This window comes from Cnephaeus nilssonii (assembly GCF_951640355.1).
Source record: "Cnephaeus nilssonii genome assembly, chromosome: 12".
NCBI classification, from domain to species: Eukaryota; Metazoa; Chordata; class Mammalia; order Chiroptera; family Vespertilionidae; genus Cnephaeus; species Cnephaeus nilssonii.
In genome coordinates, this window is record NC_137083.1 from 48,778,519 (window position 1) to 48,790,548 (window position 12,030).

Sequence of the window (12,030 nt, forward strand, 5' to 3'; positions counted from 1 at the left end):
ATAATTAGTTATCAACCAAGCTCTCATGGTTTGACCCAGGGATAATTCCTGAGTTCATGGGGAGCTATATACAACTCCTCTTAGAAGCTACGGTCTTTCTTATAAGCCCAGTACATGTTCTTTATAATGTACACAACACTGCCACCCATAGTGGTAGAAATTAGGTTTTAATGCTATGACTTTATAAAGTGCTTTCTAGTACTTAGGTACTATGTGTTGAATTATATCCAACTAAAATTCATATGCTGAGGTCCAAACTCCAACATATGTTGGGTACCTCACAATGTTATCTTATTTGGAAACAGGGCCACTGTATATCCTAAGTAGTTACAATGAGGTCACACTGGGGAGATTGGGGCCTTAACCCAATAGGACTCATATCTTTACAAAAAGAATGTATGGTATATATGGCACACTATCACCTATATGGGCAGCACATTATAGTTAAAATGTGGTGGTCACCACATTTCCTGTAGACTGTGAAAGGGAGAGCTGAGGGGAGCCATAATGGTAAAGACCAAAGGCTAATTAGTGAGAAAGTCCTGGTTTTAAATCCCAGCTCCACTGCTAATTCACCACGTGCTCCAAGGAATGTACTACCTCCTCTAATCCTTAATTTCTGCATCTATAGAATGGACTTCATCATCATCATCATCCACATTATTACATTTATGTTGTTTTGAAGATTAAGTGAGATAAAGCATATTGAACACATAATGAACCCTCAATAAGTGCTGCTTGGCTGATATTATTTATCATTTGGTACAGAGAGAGTTTCTGAACCGTTCTGCTCCATCCCAGGAAAGAGTTTTTGTAGACTCCACTACAGCTTCATATTAATGCATGCCAATGTCAATTACAATAGACCCACTGTCTCATCAAAACATGTCAGTGAAATTCATGGGAGAAATGCAGAAGTGTAACTCAAATAATCTTTCCATTTGGGAGCATGATATAATTGTCCTAGCAGCCGAAGTCTCTGCTTTATTCCTTTCCTAGGCCCCTGAAAAGGCACTGAGGGAAATGGAGTGAACAGGCTATCCAGAAGACATCTTCTTACCAGGATGATGATACAAAATATAATTAAGCTAGTAGATGCAAGCTAACTAAATTTATTTGCTGAGACACTTTAACACTCCATTAGTTCTTTCTCAAAGTCAACATGGACTAAATTAGTTACTTGGCTAAATTGTGTGTATAAGGGAAATATAATGTGGAGATATCTTCACAGTCACATGATGTACAAGCATACGGAAAATTGCACAAGATAACCAGGCTTTTGTTTACAGTTATTATCCTCATAATTAGACTTTGTTATTCTCAAGGACAGATCTATCAGCTCTTTGCTTGATGTTATTAAACCATTAACCACTAACGTGGTTCAGTGTTCACTGTTACTAAGAGTTGGAGCAGCGTTCTGATATTTGACGTCTAGCACCACAGCCTACACTACCTTGTTCTGTAAGTATTGTGTATGCAATAGAATTGCTTTCATTTAGTCAAAATAAGCAAGTGGTCATTAGAGTAATGGGGCTTCTTGCTAAACCAAGGACAAAACAAAACAAAACAAAACAAGTATTTGGCTCCATATTGAGTACTGGGGTCAGTAGACCTGAATGTGTGCCTTGGACTTAAGTAACATCATGTCTCTCAGCTTCAGCCCATTTATCTTCAGAATGAGGTACTTCAATTCAATTGTACACTCTTAAACATCTATTATGTGCTTGGCAGTGAACTCTGTACTGCGACTATTACAGAGATGGGCCCTCGAAGAAGGCATAAACTCCAACATCCTTCCAAAGTTGGATATTCACATGGTATAACTTAAACATTACCAATTCAAAAGATATGATTGCAAACTTTTAAAGAAAGGTCAGATTTTTATCTGTAGGTTTGTAATAAAGAACTTGGGAGAGACTGGGTTATTTATGGTGTCTCACTATCCATTCCTACCTATTTCAGTAGAAGATTCCTTTGAGGGCATGGCTTCCTGCTCCTCTTCTCTGTATGACCAACTCTTCACCTACTTAGCAACAATACTTAGCTCTTCAAGAAGCCTTTGTTGACCATGACCTTCAACCACACTGAACGAGGCCTTTTTTGTTTCCCAGAACAACCAGTGCAAAGCTCTATCCATTAGGATACATATAGTTCTACACTGTAATTTTAAATTTATATACTTAGCATTGCCACTCTATTTTTTGCCTCTAGAAGGAAGTCATTGTTTATCTTCAACCCTCAATAATTGGTAGCTGATCAGGGAGTGCCTGTTTGTCAGTTTATTCTCTTTTCCATAAATTGGTGTGCAATTTGCACTGTGAATTCTACTTTTTCTACTCCTGTGTTTTGGTTTGGAGACACAAAGAGAAATTCTCATTTATCTTTCCCGTGAGAGCTCTTCAAATATTGAGAACACATTCTACCTTTAACACATATATGAATCATCTGTGAATATTGTTAAAATGCAGATTCTGATTTGAAAAGCATGGGTGGGTCTTTGAAGTTCTGCATTGCTAACAAGCTCCCAGGTGATGCTGATGCTACTGGTCCACAGACATGCTTTGAGTATCTTGACATTCAGAGGGGCCTCTCACTCTGTCTGCGGACTGTCTACTGCTTGGCTAACCAGCATATTGCTCCCCTTTTCCGCCCCTTATCTGGGGTTTCACTTTTTTGGGTTTCCGCTACCCACAGCTGTGGTTTAAAATTTTAAATTAAAAAATCCACAAATAGCCCAGCAGGTATGGCTCAGCGGTTGAGCTCCTACCTATGAACCAGGAGGTCATGGTTCGATTACAGGTCAGGGCACCTGTCCAGGTTGCAGGCTCGATTCCCAGTGGAGGGTATGCAGGAGGCAGCAGATCAATGATTCTCTTTCATTACTGATGTTTCTATCTCTCTCCCTCCATCTCTCTTCCTCTCTGAAATCAATAAAAATATATATTTTTTAAATTTCCCTCAAAAAACAATTCATAAGTTTTATTTCCTTTTAAAAAAATTTTATTAAGGTATTACAAATAGTAATACATGTGTCTCTCCTTTTCCCCCACTGACTTTCCCCCAGCTTCCCCTCCCCCCTCCCCCCATCGGCACTTGCCCTCCTCCCCTGCCCCCAGTGTCTTGCATCTGTTGGCTGTGCTTATATGCATGCATACAAGTCCTTTGGTTGACCTCTTACTGCCCCCGCCCCCCACAATCCTCCCCTACCTTCCCGCTGTGGTTTGACAGTCTGTTCGATGCTTCATAAGTTTTAACCTGTGCATTGTTCCAAGTAGCATGATAAAATCTCACACCCTCCCAGTTCCATCTTGCCCATAATGTGAACTTTCCAGACACAATTTATACTGTAATGCATGGGACTCCATGTGACAGTGAATAGGATCATGACTCAAATGTCATAAATTAGATTAGCACTCCCAGTTATACTTAGAAATGAGTTAATAGTCATTTCAGGCTAAGAAGCACAGTTGTAATACAACACATATGCCAATGCGTTAGTACAGAAAAGCTATTGTAGAGTGAAAGTAGCAGGCTATTTTGAATTTTGAAGGACAGAGTCAATGCAATATACTATAGCAATGCATCTGGAAGTCTCGTTTTTAGCAAATATAATAATTGAGTGGTTAATAGGTGCCAGACATTTTTCTAAGCACTTTATGTAATTCAATGCCTGTAATCTCTATTGAGGGACGTACCATTGCAGTGTAGTAAGGAATGTTATTAGTTGCATTGGACAGATGAGGAAACTTGGACACAGAAAGCTTAAGGAATCTGCCCAAAGTTACACAGATCTATGTGAAGGAAGTTTGATGATGGGCCTATTAGTCTGATTCCAGAGGGCACCTCAGAGCTGTTCCTTTCACTGCTCTCAGGGGCCATGGCCACACATCATACTGGTTTCTCCTGCTCTAAATTCCCCCAGTTAGGCATACTAATATTCCTCCAACTCCCACTAAGCTACCACTTGAGCAGAGACATTCATCTTACATGGGGGAATTAATATTTTATTCAAAATATTTGTAGGAACCTATCTATCAATACTCCGTAAAAACTGCATTCACTTGAAGTCATTTAGCCACATGCCACCTAAATCCAACCTTGCTCTAGTAAGAATATTAGCATCTCCATTATTTGAGTCCAGAGTAAAATAAGCAACTAAGAATATCATTATTCGTATTCAGAGCCCTTCCCTTTCCAGAGAGCTTGCCAAGCAATCAAATATACTTAACATTTTAGAACAATGATTTCATATATCCTACTTTACCTCAGATGAAAATTACACTAAACTGTGAACAATTATATACTATATTTTATTGCATCTAAGAAACTTTATAATATACACTTAATCATTTTCCTTTACTTACTTAATGGTGTATGCCAACAATATATTCTCTATTATTAAAAACATCTGATTTTTATATTCTAAATTTTTGGTAAAAAGCAAATACATAACCATGTTGTTGAGAATGGTTCTATTTATTTGTATATGTGTAGAATATTAAATGCTTCACAAATTGGCACAAGACATAGTCTCATGACCTCTTAAAATGAGACTCTCACAATACAAATGTGAATTTAGGAAGGTGATCAAAATTCACTAGTAGAGGCATTACAGTATATGCAAAAGGATCTGCAATATCCTCTCAACTTATTAAAATTCATGAGACTTTTAAAATATCACCCAGCCTGAGAGAGGTGTAAACAGAAAAATCTATTTCAGAGAAATAAAAAGCTTACAATAAATTCACCTTGAACATGGTTTTCTTCTATACAAATCCTAAAGTTTTTACCCCATTTATGCCAACGGTCATGTTAGAAAGGGTTTAATGCAGATAACTCTGATGTGTTTTATTTCTCAATAAGCTACTAGAGTATTGATAAAATTATTTCAAATGTGCCCACCGGGTGCTTTCCCCAATGACCGATGGCAGCCACAATGCAGTTGTATTCATAAACAAGCAAAGAAAATTTCCATCAATTTCCGAAAAAGTGTGTCGGTGTCCTAAGTGAAGTCAAAGATGTTATCATCTGATGGCAGATATATGACCAAGACACCCGGATGGAGGTCGTCCTTAATTTCACATGCAGGAAAACATTCTGGATCTGTTTGAAAGAATCTCCATATACTACTGAACTGTGAAACAATGATGCTTCACCTTTATAACTGGAACATATTTTTAAGTGATTTGGAAAATTAGTGCAACCACTACAACAAATGGTTGAAAGGATAGGACAGAATAATCCTTTCATTTTAAACAATATCCCCTTACATGGCTCATTGGACACATGGGCATCAGTAGGTAACAGATAATTTGTTACAAGCACTTCAGTGGCACTTGGCACAGAGCTGGGTCTGCCTGCTGCCATGCCTCCCAAGCCCAGCCTACTCTCACTGTCCACCAGTGGCCACTTCATTTGCTAAGCGGAAAATATGCCACAATTTTTCCAAATTACAACTCCTACTTTAAGTCATGTTTCTTTCATCTAAAATATTCTCAGTTATTTTCAATCAAGAAGAAGGGGACTAAAAAAAAAATCTGAAAATTATCGTGAGTGACTGTTCTCACTGAAAAATACTACCCTGGTTTTGCAGAATGCTTCAAAGACAGGCAATTCATAACACACATGTTGCTAAATCTTTGTAGCCTGCAAAACTTCTTTACTTACATAATCTCATTTAAATCTCCCAATAGATGTTATTGCTTTCTCAGATTAGGAACTTGAGACACAGGGTGACTTCTCTGAGTTTATAAACCAAATCAGTGAAGCTAGATACTTGAATTCAGACTTAAAATATATATATATATATATATATATATATATATATATATATATATATATATATATTATTGATTTTTTACAGAGAGGAAGGGAGAGGGATAGAGAGTTAGAAACATTGATGAGAGAGAAACATCAATCAGCTGCCTCCTGCACACCCCCTACTGGGTATGTGCCTGCAACCAAGGTACATGCCCTTGACCAGAATTGAATCTGGGACCCTTCAGTCAGCAGGCCGATAATCCATCCACTGAACCAAACCGGCCAGGGCTGAATTCAGACTTTTAAATGTCTACCTTGGCTTTCACTAGCCAAACATCTGGTTATAGAGGCTAATCTAGAAAGATATTTTGGGAACTTTTATTTTGCAAATATTGATTGATTGAATATTTGGTTAAGAATAAAGTGGAGAGCACACTGCTCCAACTATTAATATTTAGAAAATCAAAGAATTACTAAATTAATCTGTTAACTACCACTTGATTTTCAGATTTTTAAATGTTTCAATTTTACTAAAATCAATTAAGTTTTATGTATGTGTGTGCATGAGTGTATAGAAAGCATATAAGAGACAAAGATCCAGGATTATCACATATCTGTCAAATTAATACTCTAAAATTGCTTAGAGAATATGAACATATATATTCCTATATTATTGATGAGTATCTAACCATGTTATTAAATATTAAAATATTTCTCTTCTGTGGTATTCTCCATCTAGTACATTCAGTGGTCATGATCATAGTCTGATACGTGCCTACCATTAACAAAGCGATTAAATTGCTTTAAAAACATAAACATTTTGTCATGTTTTAAGAAAAAAAATAAAAGAAAATTATGTTTAAATTAGACACATTTTTACTATATTACTATGATAGGCAATTAGACAGACATTAGCAGAGCAAGGATGATGGCCCGGGTACAGAAGGTCACCAGGAGAGAAAGCCCTGGGTACCTAGCAATGGGCAAAACTTGAAAAACAACGACCTTATCCCCAGAGTAACCTTTGCTCCCCTAGCATATCGCTGGTCCTGTAGTTTACACCCCCTGACCTTCCATATCACTGGTCATGTGATTTGGACCCTCCCCTGACCTTTCTTCCCCTGGCATGTGGGTAGTCATGCGGGTTTGATCCCCTTAGAAGGAGAATGACAAACGGGGCCAAAGAACAGCCCCTAAGCATTAAGTGTGCCGGACAATGAGTTCTGACCTGCATCAAATGTATCTGGGCCTCAGTTGTGTTTCAGCTCCAGGCCCAGAAAAGCAGCAAAACCAGACAAATAAGGCCATGACTGACACCAGGACCAGCTGTATTGACTATGACCCCCCCCACCTCCAGGGCTGGTCAATTAGTGGAGACCATGATTCTGAAAGGACACACCTGAAAAGCTGATGATTGTTCTATTGAGAGCCTCCCCTGGGACCTCTCCTAAAATTCCCACCCTTAAATACCATCAATGGAGGGCCCAGAGTGGCTCTCCCTCCTGGGAGCAGGACCTCACCTTTCTCCTCTCCCTCCCACTCTTCTTTCCCCCAGGGTATTATCTCTACTTTTCTTTCTCCTAAGCTCCAAGGGCCCCTTCTTTTGCCTTTGTAACTTGTTTCCTGAGCCCATTCCTTCTACAGCTCACTTCTACCTCTGGAACTTTCTAAATAAACTTTCTCTTATAATTTTAGTCTTGGCTCTAAATTCTTTCTTAGCCAGAACTCAAGTACTGAGGTTACTGAACTGATGACCTGTCTGACGCCACCAGTCTAATACCCAGTGCCATTCTTGCTACCAACATTACTAGTCTACAAAATAGTAACTAAATAATAGTTGGATTAAAATAAAATCCAATATTAGTTACCATTTTTAATAAACTTAAACCAAAGTGCATTTTTGGTTGAGATTTGTAAATGCTAAATTTTAATGACTTAACTCCTGTTAAAACATATACTATAAAGTCCTCAATAATGTTTAGAAAACAATGAATGTTGTCTTTTAGAATATATCATAATGATTAAAACATTTGTCATAGATTATTAAAAGTAATATAATTTTTTATATTGCCAAAAAAGTCCTTGTCATCTTGGAAGATTTTAACATACTCAGCCCTTTGAATTTATGACTCTGTGTTTAGCACAGGATTATCCCTAACTGCTTAGAATCTGATACATGAATTAACGCTCAGATATTGCTGCATTTTAGCAGCCATCTTCATTATTATCTGAATACAGTATGATAGGAGAGTATTGATACTCTCTCAATTGTGAGATGAAAACTACAAAAACAGAAATGGGAAAGATACTTTGGAGTCTGTCTTGTAGTCCTTCCAATACTTTTATCAACATGCTAACCTGATTTTAGATTAGAATCCTTAGAGTGTTAGAAAATAACGAGTGTTTTATAGGAAGAGCTTGTGATCTGAACCTTGTCTACCCTCAGTTGATTGGTCTGTTGGTTGGTTGGTCACTTGGTCTCTCTCTCTCTCTCTCTCTCTCTCTCTCTCTCTCTCTCTCCCTCTCCCTCTCCTTCTCCCTCTCCCTCTCCCTCTCCCTCTCTCTCTCCCTCTCTCTCTCTAAACTTCAAAAAAGGCCCTTTCTAATTTTTCTATTCTACTATTGTTTTTCACAATAAAATTCCTCCATCCACACTCTCCCCACAGGCCAAAATTCAGTCTAAGATATGGTTCTCAGTGGTGGCTGTATATTAGCATGACCTAGGGAGCTTTAAAATCCCAGTGCCGAGGTTGCACCTTAGACCAACTAAATCCAATATCTGGAGATGATACACCAATATCCCTGTGTTTCAAAACTTTTTAGGTTATTCCATTGTGTATCCAGGGTTGAAAACCACTTTTTTTAAAAAAAAAATTATGCTTGAGAATTTGAATTATCTTGTGAGATGAAAACTTTGAACAAAGAGACATTTTCCCCACTAGTTGCCTCCTACAACTTACACATCCCTATATACAAACAAATGTTCTTGCAAAACAATCATGGCTTGATAAAAGTTATTTCCAAAGGACTACTTTCACATCACATCTTATTTTTCAGGACATTATATCCTTAGTTCACATAACAGTTACTATCATTGGATACTGCTGTGGAAATGACCACCTACCCAAGCCAATGTAACTGCAGAAACAGCTCAAACTGGTCCTGTCCTATTTCTAACAAGATACCGAGTTGCTTTTCAGAAACAACAGTCTAAAACCACAAGTCATGCAGCCAAAGCATGTGCAGAAGAGAGAAATTTGACCTCCAGTTGCACGGGGAACCAGTCTTTTTCCCTGCACAGAACTCTTTCTGCTGTCCAGAAAGATGAGGTGCTGAGGCCCCTTCCCATATCCTATATAATAAAAGCCTAATATGCTAAGTGTCTGGTCATCCAATCATCCGTTCAACCAATCAAAGCATAATTTGCTAATGATATGCTAAGGCCACTCAACCACTCACTATGACGTGCACTAACCACCAGGGTGCAGACACTCTGACCAGCAGGTTAGCTTGCTGCTGGGGTCTGACCAATAGGGACTGAGCGAGACAGGCCGGATACTCCAGGGAGCCCTCCTTTATCCCTCCCCAGCCCCGATCATGCACTGGTGGGGTCCCTCAGTCTGGCCTGTGACTCTCACTATCCAGAACCCCTCAGGGGATGTCAGAGAGCCTGTTTAGTCCCGATCCCATAGGTCAGGCCTAGGGACCCCATGGGTGCACGAATTCATGCACCGGGCCTCTAGTCTTACCATAAAGGGCCAAGTCCCAAAGCTCTGCAATCAAAACCTTCCCCGCCAATGCTTCTGCATACCAACCTGTTCCCACAAACCCTATGCAACTTGCCTCGAACCCTGGATCATGGAGACAGACTTGAGCCTTGCCTCTTGTCTCCTTGTGTGTCAACTTAGCAATAAGAGCTTTTTCTTTTCTCAAAAGCTTGTGCCATAGTACTGGCTCCTATATGCCTCAAACCCTTGTTCTAAACTCTGGCTACTCACAAAATATTACTTAAGGACTTTCAAAATATAAATTCTCCAAGAGTTGACTCTGAACAGGATAAAAATCCCCAGCATTCTGGCTAGTACTGTGAAGACTACAATTTTAAAAAGTGAATTTCCTCCTCCTTTTCCTCCTCATCTTTCTTGTTGTTTAATATTAATGGCATTACTTGATTTTGGTCAAGGCTTCTTTTTAAAATAATTCAACTCAAATAGATTCCTCAAATTTTAGTACTTTAATTTATTCAAATGCAATGAATACACATAATTTTCCAATGGAATTGATTTTAGGAGCAAATGGGTCAAACTTTACAAATGTTTTTTCTCATAATAAAAGAAATAAGTGAACACAGATCTGTAATAAGGGTTTCAACCACTATATAGTATGGGAAATTTCTTATATTACTGTTCCTATTTCTCTAGATTATTTCTTCACAATTTCAATATTTTACTCATATTGAAAATGTCTCTCTTTAAATATGTTATCAGTATCATTAACCTAATTTCTACTTAGATGATTCTGATTATATTTGTCTGGGTGTGCTTGACATCTACATTCTTTACAACCTTCTCAGGTCATTCAAATGGATAGCCCCGACTGAGACTCACCACCCTAAGCCTTCAATAGAAATTTCAGTCTGAGAAAAAGGTTTATTCAGTCAACAAGAATAGATGGGTAGAAATAGAGATGATAGATAGATAGATAGATAGATAGATAGATGATAGATAGATAGATAGATAGATAGATAGATAGATAGATAGATGGCTTTTGCAAATGTTTTTAATAGAGAAATACTGACAAGTGCATACATCTCAGAGTGAAGGCCAGTAATATTTTCAAATATTTAAAAATATTCGGTCCTTAGAAAATGTATTAATGCACCATTTTAACAGATTCAAAGAGAAAAATCATGTGATTATCTTAACAGAGTCAGAAACAGGTTGATAAAATTTACCAGCTAGCCCTGGCCGGTGTGGCTCAGATGATTAAGTGTTGTCCTGTGCACTAAAAGGTCACTGGTTCGATTCCCCCTGGTCCCTGGTCAAGGTGTATATGGGAGGCAACCAATTGATGTTTCTGTCTCTCCCTCCCTTCCTCTCACTCTAAAAATAAATTTAAAAATAAAATAAATAAATAATACATATTTTTAAAAATTCAAAGCTATTCATTGTAAAAGTTTTAGCAAATTTGGAATGATGGGGAACTTGCATAAGGGTTTCTAAAAGGAAAAAAAAACTATTATTGCAATTGTAGCTATTTTTATTATTATTGATTTTTAGAGGGAGAGGAAGGGGAGAGAAACATTGATGTGAGAGAAAAACATTGACCAGTTGCCTCCCGAACACACCCTCACCAGGGATCGAACCTACAACCTTTTGGTGTGAGATGATGCTAAAAAAAAAAAAAAATGTTTAGGGAAGGAATGCTCAGTATGGTGTCTAATGTGCTCCAGAGCTATGGCTGGTCTTCCATTTTCTCCTATTTTAAAAGAAACCATATTTCTACCCTACCTTTCTCTTCATATATAAATGGTCAGTGACTATTGGGTAGTATTTCATCTAAACAGCCCAGGTTGAAGCAAAATAGAAAATGGGACCAGCTTCCAGCAGGAAGTGATCTGCTCTGCCCAGCACTCATCAGCATGTCTAAGTCACTCCATTGGCCATAGACCTTTTCACATGAAGATATTAATGAAATATCTTCAATAGAAACAGTCTGAGGCAAGTAAAAGTGAGTGGGAGTAAAAATTGGAAACCTAAGTCAGGATAATTTTTTTTTTCATTTTATTTGTTAACTCATGGTTCAGGATTTGGGAACAATTTGTACCATTTCAGATAGGTACTCCAGACAAAAATATAGTAACTCAAAATATAGTGTTTAAAGAAATTATAGTGTTCTATCATCTTTAAGTTATTTACCCAATAATTATTTTTTTAAGTTTCAACACAGCTTTATTGGGAGGTGTTGTTTGCCTAGAAATACACTAGAACTTGGGGAAGAGGATGCGTTCACTTTGAAAGATAAGATTTCCCCACCACTATGAGAAAGGCATGGTGCAGGGTGAGCACACAGCAGTGTGGATCTGTATCCCCACCTCCTTGTTCTTTGTTTGCATTTCTTTCTCATTTAGCAAGTACCAGAGAACAATAACACAAAACCAAAAACCAAAAATTCTAGCAAGATCAACCTCCAACCAGGCCACACCAGGGCAGAGAGGATCAAGGGTCACACATCTGCAACTTTTTCAACCGTGTGTCTTTGCTTTCCCAC

General features: G+C 38.0%; 1 protein-coding gene across 1 annotated transcript in view; it reads right to left on the bottom strand.

The window, feature by feature from the left end:
* CNTNAP2 (contactin associated protein 2) overlaps positions 1–12,030 on the bottom strand; it is a 1,845,950-nt gene that overhangs the window by 1,226,249 nt on the left and 607,671 nt on the right. The gene's annotated exons all lie outside the window — the stretch shown is intronic.